The following is a 15,114-nucleotide window of genomic DNA, read 5'->3' as shown; positions in this document are numbered from 1 at the left end:
GCTCCTAGAAAGAGCTTTTTATATATATTCAGCTTTCACTTCCTCACCACCCACTCCCTGCTCAATCCCTTGCAATCTGGCTTCTGACCCCACCACTCAACCAAAACTGCTTCTTCTAAGGTTACCATTAATTTCTTCATTGTTGAATCTCCTGACCCTTTCTCTTCCTCTTTGCTCTCTGGCTCATTTTGGACAGTGCAGACCAGCCCCTACTCTTGGGCTTTCTTCTCTGTTGCCTTTTATGACACTCCCTCATGTGATTCTCTTCCTACCTGTCTTATTGCTTCTTCTCACACTTCTATACTGGGTTGTTACCCATGTTTTAAACATGGCTGTCCTCTATAGCTCTGTACTCTCTAGGAGCTTTGCAACCTCACTCTCCTCCCATGGGTGTCATCTTTCTGTAGATGCTGCCTAAATCTGTACAGGTAGTACTGGTATCTCTGTCACCAGATGTCTGCTAGATGGCTCAATCTAATATATCCAAAAGGTGCTTCAAACTTTTTGTTTGCTAAACTGAACTTATAATCATTCTTCCTACTCGTCCCATCCCATAGGTATGTGACCACAAAGTCATCTTCCATTCTTTCTTCTCCCTCACTTTTCACATCCAGAAAGTTGACAGGTCTTCTCAATTCTACTCCTACAACCTGACCCATGCCTGTTTTCTTTTTTTAATAAAGTAAATTATTTCATTTGTTTTCAGTGTTCTACAATCACTTCCATATATCTTAGATTCTTCCCCTCCCTCCCTGAGATGGCATACAATTTTATATAGCTTCTACACAAACATTCCTAATGAATACATTTTCACCTGAGTCATGTTGCATAGAAGAATTACAATGAATGGGAGATATCATAAAACAAAACATAACGCAAAAGAAAAAGGTCTGAGTCATTTTACTATTACATTCCATAGTTCTTCCTTGGGATGTGGAAGGCATTTTGCCTGAAGAGTCCTTTGGGAATTTTTTAAGTCCTTGCATTGCAATGAAGTACTAAATCTACCAGAAAAATTCCTCATACACTGTGGTTTTTGCTTTGAACAAAGTTCTCCTGGTTCTGCTCCTTTCACTCAGCATCAGTTCATATAAGTCTTTACAGGTCTCTCTGAAGTCTTCTTGGTCATCATTTCTTATAGCACAATAGTATTCCATTACATTTGTATACCATAATTTATTCAGCCTTTCTCCAATTGATGGGCATCCCCTTGATTTCCAGTTCTTGGCCACCACAAAGAGAGCTGCTATAAATGTTTTTGTACATGTGGGACCCTTTCCCATTTTTGTGATCTCTTGGGGATACAGTCCTAGAAGCAGTATTGCAGGATCAAAGGTTATGCACATTTTTGTAGCCCTTTGGGCATAGTTCCAAATTGCTCTCCAACAATGAATTAGTGTTCCAACTCTCCTACACCTTCTCCAACATTTATCATCTTCCTGTTTTGTCATGTTAGCCAATCTGATAGGTGTGATGTGGTACCTCAGAGTTGTTTTGATTTGCATCTCTCTAATCAATAGTGATTTAGAGCATTTTTTCATATGACTATAGATAGCTTTAATTTCTTCCTCTGAAAACTGTCTGTTCATATCCTTTGACCGTTTATCAATTGAGGAATGACTTGTATATTTGACTCAATTCTCTATATATTTTAGAAACAAGACCTTTATCACAGATGCTAGTTGCAAAAATTCTTTTCCAGTTTTCTGCTTCCCTTCTAATCTTGGTTGCATTGGGTTGGTTGGGCAAAACATTTTCAATTTAATGTAATCAACATTATCCATTTTGGACTTCATAATGTTCTCTATCTCGTTTGGTCATATATTTCTCCATTCTCCATAAATCTGACAAATACACTGTTGTATCAGTCTTTATACCTAGATCATGTATCCATTTGAACTTTATTCTTGTGTACGGTGTCAGGTATTGGTCTATGCCCAGTTTCTGCCACACTGTTATCCAGTTTTCCCAGCATTTTTTATCAAACAGTGAATTCTTATCCCAGAATCTGGGGTCCTTGGGCTTATCAAACAGTAGATTGCTATATTCACTGATTACTGTGTCTTGAGTACCTAACTTTTTCCACTGTTCTACCCCTCTGTTTCTTAGCCAGTACCAAGTGGTTTTGATGATTGCTGCTTTATAATACAATTTAAGATCTGAGAGCGCTAGGCCACCTTCCCTAACTTTTCTTTTCATTAGTTCCTTTCATATTCTGGACCTTTTGTTCTTCCACATGAATTTTGATATTATTTTTTCTAGCTCTAAAAATAATTTTTAGGTAGTTTGATTGGTATGGCAATGAATAAGTAAATTAATTTAGGTAGAATTGTCATTTTTACTATATTAGCTCAGCCTACCCACGAGGAACTGGTGTTTTCCCACTTACTTAGATATGACTTTATTTGTGGGAAGTGTTTTGTAATTGTGTTCATGTAGTCCCTGGGTTTGTTTTGACAGTTAGACTCCCAGTATTCAATATTGTCTACTGTAGCTTTAAATGGGATTTCTCTTTCTATCTCTTGCTTTTGGGCTTTGTTGGTAATATATAGAAATACTGAAGCATAGTATATTCTGCACCAACCTTTTACATTTACCCTGTGTGTCCCCCTGTATCAAAGGTGTTTCTTGTAAACAGCATATTGTTGGATTATGGTTTTTAATCTGTTCTGCTATCCATCTCCGTTTTATGGGAGAGTTCATCCCATTCACATTCACAGTTATGATTACTATCTGTGTCTTTCCCTCCATCCTATTTACCCCCATTTATGCTTTTAGTTCTCCCTTTCCCTCCACAGTAGAATTTTAATTTTTGACCACGGCCTCCCTCAGTCTTCCCTCCCTTTTATCAGCCCCCCTCCCTTTTATTCCCCTTTTCCCTTACTACTTCTTCCTTCTCTTTTAATCTCCCCTCCCTTTTCTTTCCCCTTTCTCCTCCTGCTGCCTATAGGGCAAGTTAGATTTCTATACTTAACTGAATTTGTTCTCTCCTCGAACCAAATCAGATGACAGTAAAACTCAAACAGTGCTCATCTCCATCCCTCTTTGCCTCTACTATAATATGTTTTTGTGCCTCTTCCTGTAATGAAATTTACCTTTTTCTGCCTCCTCCTTTTCACATCTCATATTACAAAATGTACCATTAAATCACATTTTTATCATCACATCAATTACTTTATACTCACTCCCTCTCTCTATGTATATCCCTTTGATATATCATAATAAATATACAGTTCTCAAGATTAACAAGTATCATCATCCCCTGTAGAGATGTTAATAGTTTACCCATGTTGAATAACAAATTGTTATTGTTTTTCCCCTGTTTACTTTTTTATGCCTCTCTTGATTCTTGTATTTGAAGATCAAATTTTCTATTGAGATCTGGCCTTTTATTCAGGAAGGTCTGGAAATGCCTTATTTCACTGAATGTCCATCTCCTTGCCTGAAATATCATGCTCAGTTTTCCTGAGTAATTGATCCTTGGTTGCAGTCCAAGTCCTTTGTCTTACAGAATATCATATTCCAATCCCTTCAGTCTTTTAATGTATAAGCTGCAAAGTCCTGTGTGATCCTAAGTGCAGTTCCTTGATATTTGAATTGTTTCTTTCTGACTTTTTGCAGTATTATCTCCTTAACTGGACAGTTCTGGAATTTGTCACCAATGTTCTCTGGCATTTTCAGTTTGGGATCCCTTTCAGGAGGTGATCAGTGGATCCTTTTGATGATTCTTTTCCCCTCTGCATCTAGGACCTCAGGGCAGTTTTCCTTGATGATTTTTTGGAAGATATTTTCCAGGCTCTGTTTTTTATTATGGTTTTCTGGTAGACCAATAATTCTTAGATTTTCTCTCCTGGATCTAGTTTCCAGATTAGTTGTTTTTCGAATGAGACATTTTACATTTTCTTCAATTTTTTTCATTCTTCAGATTCTATTTGACTGATTCTTGATGTCTCATAGAGTCATTAACTTCTATTTGCCCAAATGTAATTTTTAATAGATTGTTTTCTTCAGTTAACTCTTGTATCTCCTTTTTCATTTGTCCCATTTTCCCAGTTAGATTTTGTGCTTCCTTTTCCATTTGCCCAATTTTCCTTCTTAAGGAGCTATTCTCATAAATTTTTTTTCATATTTTTAAAATCATTGACCAATTTTTTCTACCTAATTTGGCTTTCAAAATCCTTCTTGAGCTCTTCCAAGAATGTTCTTTTGTCTTGAGGCCAGTTTATATTACCTTCTGAGGTTTCAGATGGGAGTACAGTCTCAATGCTGACCTCTTCTGTATTCCTGTTTTGGTCCTTCTCCCCATAGTAAGATTCTATGAACTTTTCTTTTCTGTTTTGCTTCTTGCTCATGATGATTGCCTTTGCCTTGACTTTTAACGTGGATCTCTGCTTCTGGGGCACAAGGGGCTCTCTACGATTGTTCTTGTTCTGAGAACTTGAGGTTTTGTGTGTTGTGGCCTCTGGTTCTTTCAGCTAGAAGCTAGAATGCTGCAATTTACCTGGTGCTGAACTGGCTGGTGTGTGCCAAAGCTGAGATCAGGTAAAGTCTTTCTGAATTTCCCTGGAGTTACCCTGGAGCTCCTGGCATGAGGTGTGAGGAAGGAATGGTGTGTCCACAGGATGTCTCCTCCCCTGAGCTAGAGCATAGGCAGGCTCAGCAATTGGTGAACCCCCATCTCTGCTGATGTCTGCCCAATTCCCCTGGCTATTCCGAGGCTTGCCTTGGATCCTAGTGTTGGTGCTTATGGACTCCACCTCCCTGGGGCTCAGGATCTCCTTCTGGTTCTCTGAGGTGGCGTTTTCTGGGTCAGCTCTGGTCCTGCACTGGTCCCCTTCAGGCACAGCAATTTTCCTAGCCTCTGGGATTGAGAGACTGTTTACCCCTTTGGCTGATCCCACTATTTCAGTATTTTTCCTGGGGAAAAATTCTCTGAGTTTTTCAAGGTCAACAAGGGGACGGGGAGAGCACTTACAGATCATGCCTCCATCTTGGCTCCCAGAAGTTTAAGTAGGTGACTTACAGACATTTAATCTGCAGACTGATAGTCTCAGGAGCAGCTTCTGCTGTTATCTGGGGTCCTGAGCTTCTCTCTCACTCAGTTCCACTAGACTCTGGTCCTGGGCTGATATGTTTTACAATCTGCACTGCTGCTTCTTATTCAATCTGCCCTATGCTCCTCTATGGTCCAGTCTGTGCTGGTGCAGCCTGTGCACTCTGCACTCCCCCAGCCCCGTGTAACAGATCCTTCCTGTCGACCTTCTGGGATGTCCTGGGCTGGAAATCTTCCACACTCTGTCTCCTATTGGATTCTGCCACTCTAAAATTTGTTCATATTCTCTTTTTAAAGGTATCTGAAGGAGTTTCTGTACATGGTGATTCTTATATTGTCTCCTCCATTAGATTGTGAACTCCTTGAGGATGGGCTTTGTTTGTATCTGCAGTACTTAGCCCAGTACCTGACCCACAATAAGCACTTGTTAAATGCTTGTTAACTTTGCCTATGGAAACCTTTTTCATATCTTTTGCCCATTTCTTGATTGGAGAATGGCTCTCGTTCTGAGAATTTTGAATCACTTATGTGTCTTACAAATGAGATATTTATCAGAAAACCTGATGCAAACATTCATGAACTCTTTTTTAATCCATATGATAAAGGGTAATTTCTTCTCTTTCTTCTAATTTCTTTATAATGTGATCTTTTCATATGTAGGTCATATATGTATTTGAAGTTAATCTTAGTATATGGTATGCTTGTCAGTCTATAACTAATATCTGCCATACTGCTTTCCAGTTTTCCCAACAACTTTTGTTAAATAGTCCTTATCAGGATCTCTGTGTTTATGCAACACTATACTATTATATGTGTTTACTTCTGCATGGTGTGTTATTCATCTGTCACACTGATAGAGTTCTCTATTACTTTAGCAATATAAAATCATTTTGATGCTTTCTCTTTTGTACCGTTATTCCTTCCATGTGTGATTTTCTCTATCATGACTTCTATATATCCCAGGTCAGCGTAAGAAATTAAATGGGAATTGGGGGGAGAGGGTTTGAAGAAGCTGCCTACAACATGCAAAGGCCAACAGATGACACAAAAAAACTTAGAAACTCAGAAATGCATCTTTTAATACCATAAGAATTCAGACTTCTTCTCCAGTGTGAAGAAAGGGTCACAAAATTTTATGCAGATTTTCCAAATCACAGAGACCCCACAAGCTTAACCCCTGCAAGGTGGAAGGGATAACTGCAGTTTAGTCTGAGATCTAATACTGCTAAGACCTCTTCATTCCCACTTTATTTTTTATTATTTACCTAGAGAATCTTGACTTTTTGTTTTTCCAGATGAATTTCATTACTGTTAGGGTTTTTCCAACTATATAAAGTAATCTTTTAGTAATTTAATTGGTATGTCACTGAATAAATTAATGTAAGTATTAGTGTCCTTCTTATTATAATGACTCAACCAATGCGTGAGTAATTACTATTTCTTTAATTAACTCTGCCTTTATTCCTGAAAAGCATGTTTTATGGTTATATTCATGTATTTCTTTGCATGTCTTCATAGGCAGATACCCACTCTTCTATGCATTCTATAGTTATTTGAATGGAATTTCTCTTTCTATCTCTTCCTGCCGACTTTTGTTGATAAAATAAAGAAATGCTGATGATTTGTGTGGATTTAATTTATATCCTTCAGTTTTATGGGACTTATTAATTGCTGCAATTAATTTTAGTTGACTCACTATGGTTATCTAAGTAAACCACATCATCTGCAAAAAGTTATAATTTTATCTCTTTTTATCCCTTTAATTTCATTTTCTTGTGTTATTGCTATAAAGTAACATTTCAAGTACTGTATAAAATAATAGTGAGGATAATAGCTATTTTATTTTGCCCCTGATCTTATTGTAAAGGCTTCCAGCCTACCCCCTTGACATTTAGTTCTGAATTGTGGGATCATATAAGACATATTTACCATATTAAGGAAAGATGCGTTTGTTTCTTATTCTTTTTGTGTTTTTAACAGAAATTAGTGATGAATTTTCTCAAAAAGATATTTTGCATCTATTGATCTATTTGTTATTAATGTCACATTTTATGTTTATATTTTTCATAATATTGAAGCAAAATCTTGCTAGAAATCTAACCTTTTTTTTTTATATGACTTCTTTCTAATATTTTAAATTTGGGTCTTTTTGCCCCATTTTTTTCAGTTAAGCATCTTTATTAATCTGTCCCTCACACTAATCTCCACACCTTAAAGAAACTTAAAAAAATAAAATTCTCAATACATAGCTACATAGTCTGGCAAAACAATTTCCTACAATAACAGTGTTGGAAAATGTATGATTCTTCCTGCGTTTTAAGTGCATCACCTCTCTGTCAGTCTGTGAATGACTGGTGAGATTCATCTTCATTCCTTTGGACTTATAGTTTGTCACTGTGTTAATCAGAGTTCCAAAGTTTTTCCAAGTTGTTTTTCTCCATAATGTCATTATCATTGTAAAAATTGTTATCCTTCTCTTCATTTTCCTCTGAAACTGGCTATTTTATCATTTCTTTCAGACCAGTCACATCCCACTACGTTCATATACCACCATTTGCACCTAATATTTTAACATGTTTGCATCATGATTCATTGGGAACATTGGTCCATAGTTTTATTCTGTGCTTTTTTCTGAGTTAGCTGTCGAGATCATATTTGTATGATAGACAAAGTAGAATCTATTTTTTCAAAAGTAGTTTGTATAACATTGGAATTAACTGTTCTTTGAATGTTTGATATAATTTACTTGTAAACCCAACTGGTCTTGGATTTTTTTTTGGCTTTAGTAATTCATTTATTTCACATTCAGTTTATTTTTCTGAGACTGGGTTATTTAATTCCCTATTATTTGTTCTTTTAATCTAGATATTTTTTTTTGTAAATATTTATCCACTTCATTTTCGTTGTTAGTTTTATTGGTATATAGCTAAGCACAATAATTTCTAATATTTTCCTTCATTTCTATTCTTGTTGTGAATTCTCCTTTTTTGTTTTTTTGCAACTTGTAATTTGGTTTCATGCTTTCCTTTTTCCAGTCAAATTAGTTAATGGTTTATTTTATTGGTATTCACAAAAGCTCTCAATTTTATTTTTTAATTCATTGGGGTTCATTCTTTGACCTTTGCCTCTATGCCTCAACTGCCTTCTCCTACCAACCTTACAATCCCCTTTTCTCATTGTTGAGTTCTTCCTAGATCCTCCATTTTGAGGGAGAGTCAAGACTTCAACATGTTGGGGATCTCAATATAGCCCTTTTAGACCTAATAATTTAGATTCTAATATTTTCCTTTATTTCTCTTCTTTTGTTATAAATTCTTCTTTTTTGGTTTTTATACTGGTAGTTTGGTTTTCCTCTTTCCTTTTTCTAGTCAAATTAGCTGACAGTTGATTTTACTGGAATTCACCAAAAACAACTCCCAGTTTTATTTATTAATTTGGTGGGGTTCATTCTCTGGCTCCATCATGCATCCTCCGGACTTTTCTGTAATGAAATTATCTATTATTTCCTAGGGGTTAGTTTATGTTAAGTTATTTTGACTTCAGTTAATTTTTCCATTCTTTCTTCAATGGCATATTATTGAATACAGTTTTTGCTGCATTGTATTCAGTTAGGAATGTACTTAATATTTCTGCTTTTCTGCATTTCTTTCTGAGGTTTTTATGCCCAAATACATGACCAATTTTTGTGAATGTGCTATGTGGGCCTGAGAAAAATGTATATTTCTTCCTCTTCCCATTCAGTGATTACAAAATTTGTGTCTAAATTTTTGTTGTTGCTGTTGTTCAGTCATTTCAGTCACATTCAGTTCTTTCATGACCTCCATTTGTGGTTTTCTAGGCATAGATGTTGGAGTGGTTTGCCACTTTCTTCTCATCATATCTAATTTTACTAAAATCCTATTCAGATCCTTAATTTTTTGGGTTATTTTTGTTTGTCTAGATCTAAAAAGAGGTGTTGAGGTTCCCTACTATTACAGTTTTGTTGTCTATTTCTTTATGTAACTTGTCCAACTTTTCATTTCACTTTTCATTTAATGCTATGCCATTCAGTGTATGTATGTTTAGTACTGACATTAATTCACTGCCTATGGTACCATTCAGCATAATATGGTTTCCTTGTTCATCTCAACTCTATTTTTGCTATTGCTTTGTCTGAGACCATGAAGGCAATTTCCCTTGCTTTTTGGAGTTCAGCTGAATATGTTTTTTTTTTTGTTCCAGCCTTTTACTATAACTCTATTTAAATATTTTTGGTTTTGAATTTTGTTTCTTATACATGACATCTTGTTGGATTTACTTTCTAACACATTCTACTATCCTCTGAGTTAAGATCCTTGAGGGCTAGAATTAGTTTTCATTTTGATATTGCATCCCAGCACCTGGCACCATGCTTCATCTTAGCAGAGTCTTGATAAATACTTGTTGAATGTTACTATGAAAGACAAGATGACCTCAGGTGGAATGAGAGAGGTGGAGGAAGGTTGTGTTGTAGACATGGGGTTTAGGATCATAAGATGATGGATTTTCAAGCTGAAAAGGCTTTTGAAGATCATCTAGTCTAGAGATCTCATTTTACAAAGAGGAAAATTACTTAGCCTAACCTGGACTTTGAAGAAAATTGTGCTTTGGACTGGTCATGGCAATATTGCATAGTAGTTAGAGAGCTGGCTTCTGAGCTAGGAATATCTGGGTTTGAGTGACAACTCTGACATATAGACCGTGTGATCCTGGAAGGGCAAGCACATCCACCCCCAAGCTCTAGGTCACTCTAAGTCCTGTGTGACAGAGAAAGGGTCACCCTGCATCGGTAGATGGAGCTTCTTCATCCAGGAGTTCTGCATGTCAAGGAAATTCCAGGTCCAATCCCTCTCGCCTATCCTTGGCTTAGTTGGACAGGATTAGGGACTATGCCATTTTCAGTTAAGAGAAAGATGTAGACAGAGTTCAATAACAACTTGTTGAAATAAACTTGAGGCTTTAGGAGAAAGCTAGGCTGGAGCCCTGACTACACTTAAAGGGGCAGGGCAGGGAGGGAGATACTATAGAGCTGAATAAATAGGAAGGAGTTGTACCATAGTTGGTCTTGAATGACAGACTGGTGATTTTGGATTTGATCCGACAGGCCAGAGGAAGCCATCATCAGTTGAGTAAAAATAAATGAATTCCTCATTAGGTACAATAACTGATAAGCAGTCACTTCCTCGGATGTGAATCCAGTAGGCAGATGGATGAATCTGTTAATTTTCACACATACTGAAAGTCTGCTTCTATAAAGGTCCCATTAGCCTTCAATAACATTATATGAATTTGGGACACACTCTGGAGGATTTTTAGTTCCAGAAAAAAAAAATAGTGACAGCTTGGGAGAAAGGCTTCCATCTGTCTCACACTACTTACAGCTTAGCCCCACCCATCATCAGTGCAAGATATTGTCTGTAACGAGCATGTATTCTGATCTTTAGGGGGAGTTGTAGTCAGGTTGATTGAAGCAACTCAGTCCATTTTCTAAGGAATGAGAGAAGAGAAGGCACTCCACAGGTACTCCATGGCATAATATCTTCACAAATATATTCGCTAAAATCTTTGGTCACCTCAGAAGTGAGGAAGAGGAAAATCGAATGGAGTACTTAAAAGCACACTACTTGTAGATAGACATGAGCATGATAGCCACAGTTGGAGTAAGAGACTGATCAAGGAAGGAGTTTGAGAAAACGTGGTACCATGCCATATAAAAGTGAGCATTTCTAATGATGACTCTGAGTAATCAAGAAAAGGTTAAATTATGTCTGGTGTATACCATTTAATAAAACATGAAAGTATGTGACATATTTTAGAAAGATTTCTCCTTTAAATGATCAAAAACATGGAACTTTAAAGGTAAATCTCATTTTTATAGAAAATTTTCTTCTGTAGAGCATCTCATTCCCCAACGATGCTGGATAAATGAATGTCATCCTATTGCCCCAATAACATGTAGCTCTTCTTAATGAGGTTATTTTCATTCTTTAGCTGACAGTCCAAAGAATTCTACTTGTAAGAAAAACTATGTCTAACGTGTTTTTGGAGAGATAAGGAGACAGCCCCAGGTCCTGACCACTCTCCTAACATCCTGAGTCATGGCAGATAATGGGTGATGGGAGGAGGTGGAAAGAGGGGGGCCTGTCCAAGATGGTGAGCTTGGAACAAGTAACACTAGCCTCCCTGATGGGTAGAGAGTGCTTGGAAATTATTGATGAGAGGCATGAGCAAATCTTGTCCTTTCTAGGGAAGCCACAGAGGGGTTCTGAGAAGGAAGACCCTGAAGATGCTTATCAGCCAGCCAGTAAGAAGCTGCAGAGGAAACAGCTGGGCTGCTGAGCTGACCAGACCCAAATCTTTAGTCTGTGTCCTTTATTTTTCTTTCTGGCAAAGAATTTGATTCATGTCCTCCACAAGGCATGCTCCCTATTTATACCTGCTCCGTCCCCTTGGAAAATTGACACAAGCTGACATAATTCCCTCAATTTTTTGTAAAGAAATAAAACCCTGCCCCTCTCTCTCTCCTCTGCTCTGCCAGCAGCTCTTTAGCTTTGCCCCTCACCCCTTGAGAATGTATGCCTGCACCAAGTTCATCTCTGCCCCTGCCCTTGTGAGGAGCAGCTCTCAGCTACTGAGTAGACCTTTATCTGCAGTGATGCTAAAACGGCCAGAGGTTCGGACAGATGAGAACTGCAGCATTTTGGCAGCATCAGGTCCCTTGACCTCACTTGTCCCCCAATGTGGATTTCAAACTAGCGCCGTCTCAAGGGACATTGACACAACAGCCAAGTTTATTGGAGCTGGGGCTGCCACTGTGGGGGTGGCTGGCTCTGGAGGTGATATTGGGACAGTATTTGGAAGTCTCATTATTGGTTATGCCAGGAACCCTTCCTTGAAACAACAGCTCTTTTCCTATGCCATCCTGGGCTTTGCCCTGTCTGAGGCCATGGGGCTCTTTTGCCTGATGGTGGCCTTCCTCATCCTCTTCGCCATGTGATGGAGCCATTTCTATCCCTCAACATTTCTGAATGTTCCTCCTTGTCCTGGTCCTTCCATGTCTCTTGTAGCCTGTGAATACCTCCCCCTCCATCTTACCAGGTGGTCCTGGTGAAAGCCACAGGCTCAGGGTTTGACAGAGGGAAGACAAATAAATACTGTATTAATAAAAAAAAAAGAAATAAAATCCTTCTTGTTTGCTAAGTCACAGGTAATTAAGAATATGTTCTCTTTTGGGTAATGTATTTATTCACAGAAACTGTATGTTAGTAGCCAGGACTTAAATTTGTCAGGTCTGTCAAAATATTGTATATGAACTGATGCTGTAAGAAGTAAGTAGAACCTAGAGAAGAAGGTATATGATGATTACAAACATGCAAATGAAAACAACAGAAAGCAATGTTAAGAATTAGATTCGATGTAGCCAATGCAGAGACAGATGAGACCAAGAAAGCATTTATTAAGCATTTAGTTATCCCTTCCACATTGTGGGGGGTCCGGGGTGGGGATTACCTCTGTAATCTAGAAAATCCATGTAAAAGCTTGTGGCCTTCTCTTTGTACCAGAGAAGTCTGAATTGTTATGTTATTAAAAGATAAAAATATATTAGTATTATACAATACTATACATATATTTTATGCATTTCTGAGTTTCTAAACTTTTTCTGTGTCATCTCCAGCATCCACGAAATTCCCATTTAATTTCTTATACTGACCCACCATGTATGAAAACTGACTGGGAAAGTCGTGATGTGGAAGGGATAGCCACACTATGTGCCAGATATGGTGCTCAGTGCTGGGAATATCATTGTCCCTACTTTCTTGTATCTTGCATTCTAAAGGGCAACACATAGAAGGGAGCTGGGGGGGAGGAGCCAGGAAGTGGTGTGTAAGCCTGATTCTAAGTCCAGCATCCAGTGGAATCCAAGGTTCTGGTGATGAAATATACTTCCCATCTCTTGGCAAGGTACTGGGTAGGTACTACCAGTGCAGAACATTGCTTACATTTTTTTCAGATGCCAGTGCTGCATTGCTTGGTTTTTATTAGGCTTCTTTGTGTGACAAGAAACTATTTTATGGTGAGGCAGGAGAGTTGTACTGGGATGCGATAATGATTTTTCTTAAAGCATCATGAAAAAAATTACAACAAAATATACGATTGTTTCAACTAAAAGTTGAATATTTCTCAAATGATTCTGTTGCAGGGTGTCTCAATATAGTTTCTCTGCAACTATGCACTGCACATGTGTGGGGGGTTGCATATGTGTGCATTTGTGTGTACATGTGTGCATGTTTGAGTGTTTGGGTGTGTGTGTGCGTGTGGATGTGTGGGTGTGGGTGTGGGTGGGTGGGTGTGCGGCCCCCATGATAGGAACTCCCTCCCTCCTCATGTCAGTAAACTAGGCTTCATTCACAGCTCTGTCTGGATGTCCCTCCTACATTCTCTCACCCTCTGGAACTTACTTTATAGCCTTTTGTATTTATTCATCTAGGCACAGGTTGGATTGAGCACAGTTCCTGGCACATAGTAAGCACTTCATAAATGTGTATTAAGTAAACAAATGAATTTCCAAGAGGGCATAAGGTCCCTGAGGTCAGGGACCATTTCATTTTTATCTCTGTATCTTGAGTGCCTGTCATATAGTAGGTCGTTTAAATATCTAGATATTCAGCCTTAGTCTTTCTTCTGAGCTCCAACTTCATATCTCCAACTGCCTCTTAGGCATTTTGAATTGGATACCCTGTAGGCATCTCATCCTCCACTTATTCAAAACAGAACTCATTCTGTTCTAATCTCCCCTTCAAACCCTCCATTTTTCCACACCGCTCTATTACTGTTGAGAACACACTCCTCCCAGTCAATTAGATTCAGTCTTGAACGTTTGCTCTCACTCCTCCCCCCCACCTATCCATCACTCTCCAGATCCTTTCATTTCTACCTTCATAACATCTGTCCCCTTCTTTCTGCTTGCACAGCCACCAGAAGCCACCATATCTCCCTCTGCCTATTATTGCAATAGCCTTCCATCTGCACTCCCTGCCTCAAGTTTCTTCCAACTTCAGTATATTATTCAAGTCCATCCTCCACACAGCAACCAAAATGATCTCCCTAAGGCATATGCCCTTTGGAATAACATGAACCAGCCTCTCACAGGAGGGGAGGCTATAGTCTGTACCATGAAAGGAAGGTCCCTCATCATGAAGCTCTCAGAGCCATCAAAGTGCACTTCAAGGGTCTTTGGACATTCAGCTCAGTATCCTCAATACCCAGAAGAAACCAGGTGACTCAAGCCCGTGTGGGCCTTCTGTTTGGGGCAGTATATTGTCAGGGCAGCATTGAAAGGAAGCAATCGATCCCCTGACTCTGGACTTTGGAGCCTTTTAGAGCCACACACCAGGAAATAGAAGAGGTTTGCCTAGAGAAAGGTTTTGGCCTTTATGTCAGAAACTGTTTCTGAGAATATTTTGCCAAAGCAAATGTTGAGCTCTCAGCCAATGCCTCTGACCTTTCGCAGCTCTACCAGGACAAGTAGTTCCTGTGTAACACCTAAAACAGAAGCTGAACTTTGTTTTGAGGACATCTCCAGAAAAAAAAGAAACTTTAGCTCTGGTCCCTTTGCCTCTTAATTTCACATTTTTCATTGCAGACTTTTAGTACTCAATTCAACTAGCATTAAGTGCCTATAGTAGGCCAGGCACTGGAAATACAGGGACAGATGTAGAATAGTCCCTAACCTCAAGAAACTTAGATTCTACTGGGAGGAAATAGCTTAGACATGAAGTTAGAAATGCAGAATATCTACAGAATAAATATGTAGTCATTTGGGAGGGGACAATGTTAACTAGGGGAATAGAGAATGACCTTGTCCAGGAAGGCTTGGGTCCTAGTAGGGAGTAAGGAGGGAGAGCATTCCAAGCATAAGGGATGGCCTCTATGAATGTGCCAGAGCAGGAAAAGGAACTCCATGCACATTTAGAATGGAATGGAGAGTTCCTGGGGGAGAGCAATATGAAATCACTCTGGAAAGAGCAGGGGAGTTAAAAGAC

The 15,114-nt window shown here is 38.6% G+C and overlaps 1 pseudogene; it reads left to right on the top strand.

Annotated features, from left to right (window-relative positions):
• The first annotated feature begins 11,624 nt into the window (after positions 1 to 11,624).
• LOC140515468 (ATP synthase F(0) complex subunit C2, mitochondrial pseudogene) lies at positions 11,625 to 12,127 on the top strand (annotated as a pseudogene).
• The last annotated feature ends 2,987 nt before the right edge of the window (positions 12,128 to 15,114 follow it).

This window comes from Notamacropus eugenii, chromosome X (genome assembly GCF_028372415.1).
Source record: "Notamacropus eugenii isolate mMacEug1 chromosome X, mMacEug1.pri_v2, whole genome shotgun sequence".
In the NCBI taxonomy this organism is placed as follows: Eukaryota; Metazoa; Chordata; class Mammalia; order Diprotodontia; family Macropodidae; genus Notamacropus; species Notamacropus eugenii.
The sequence above is the reverse complement of the archived record's forward strand: the minus strand, read 5'-3'. Positions and strand labels throughout refer to the sequence as shown.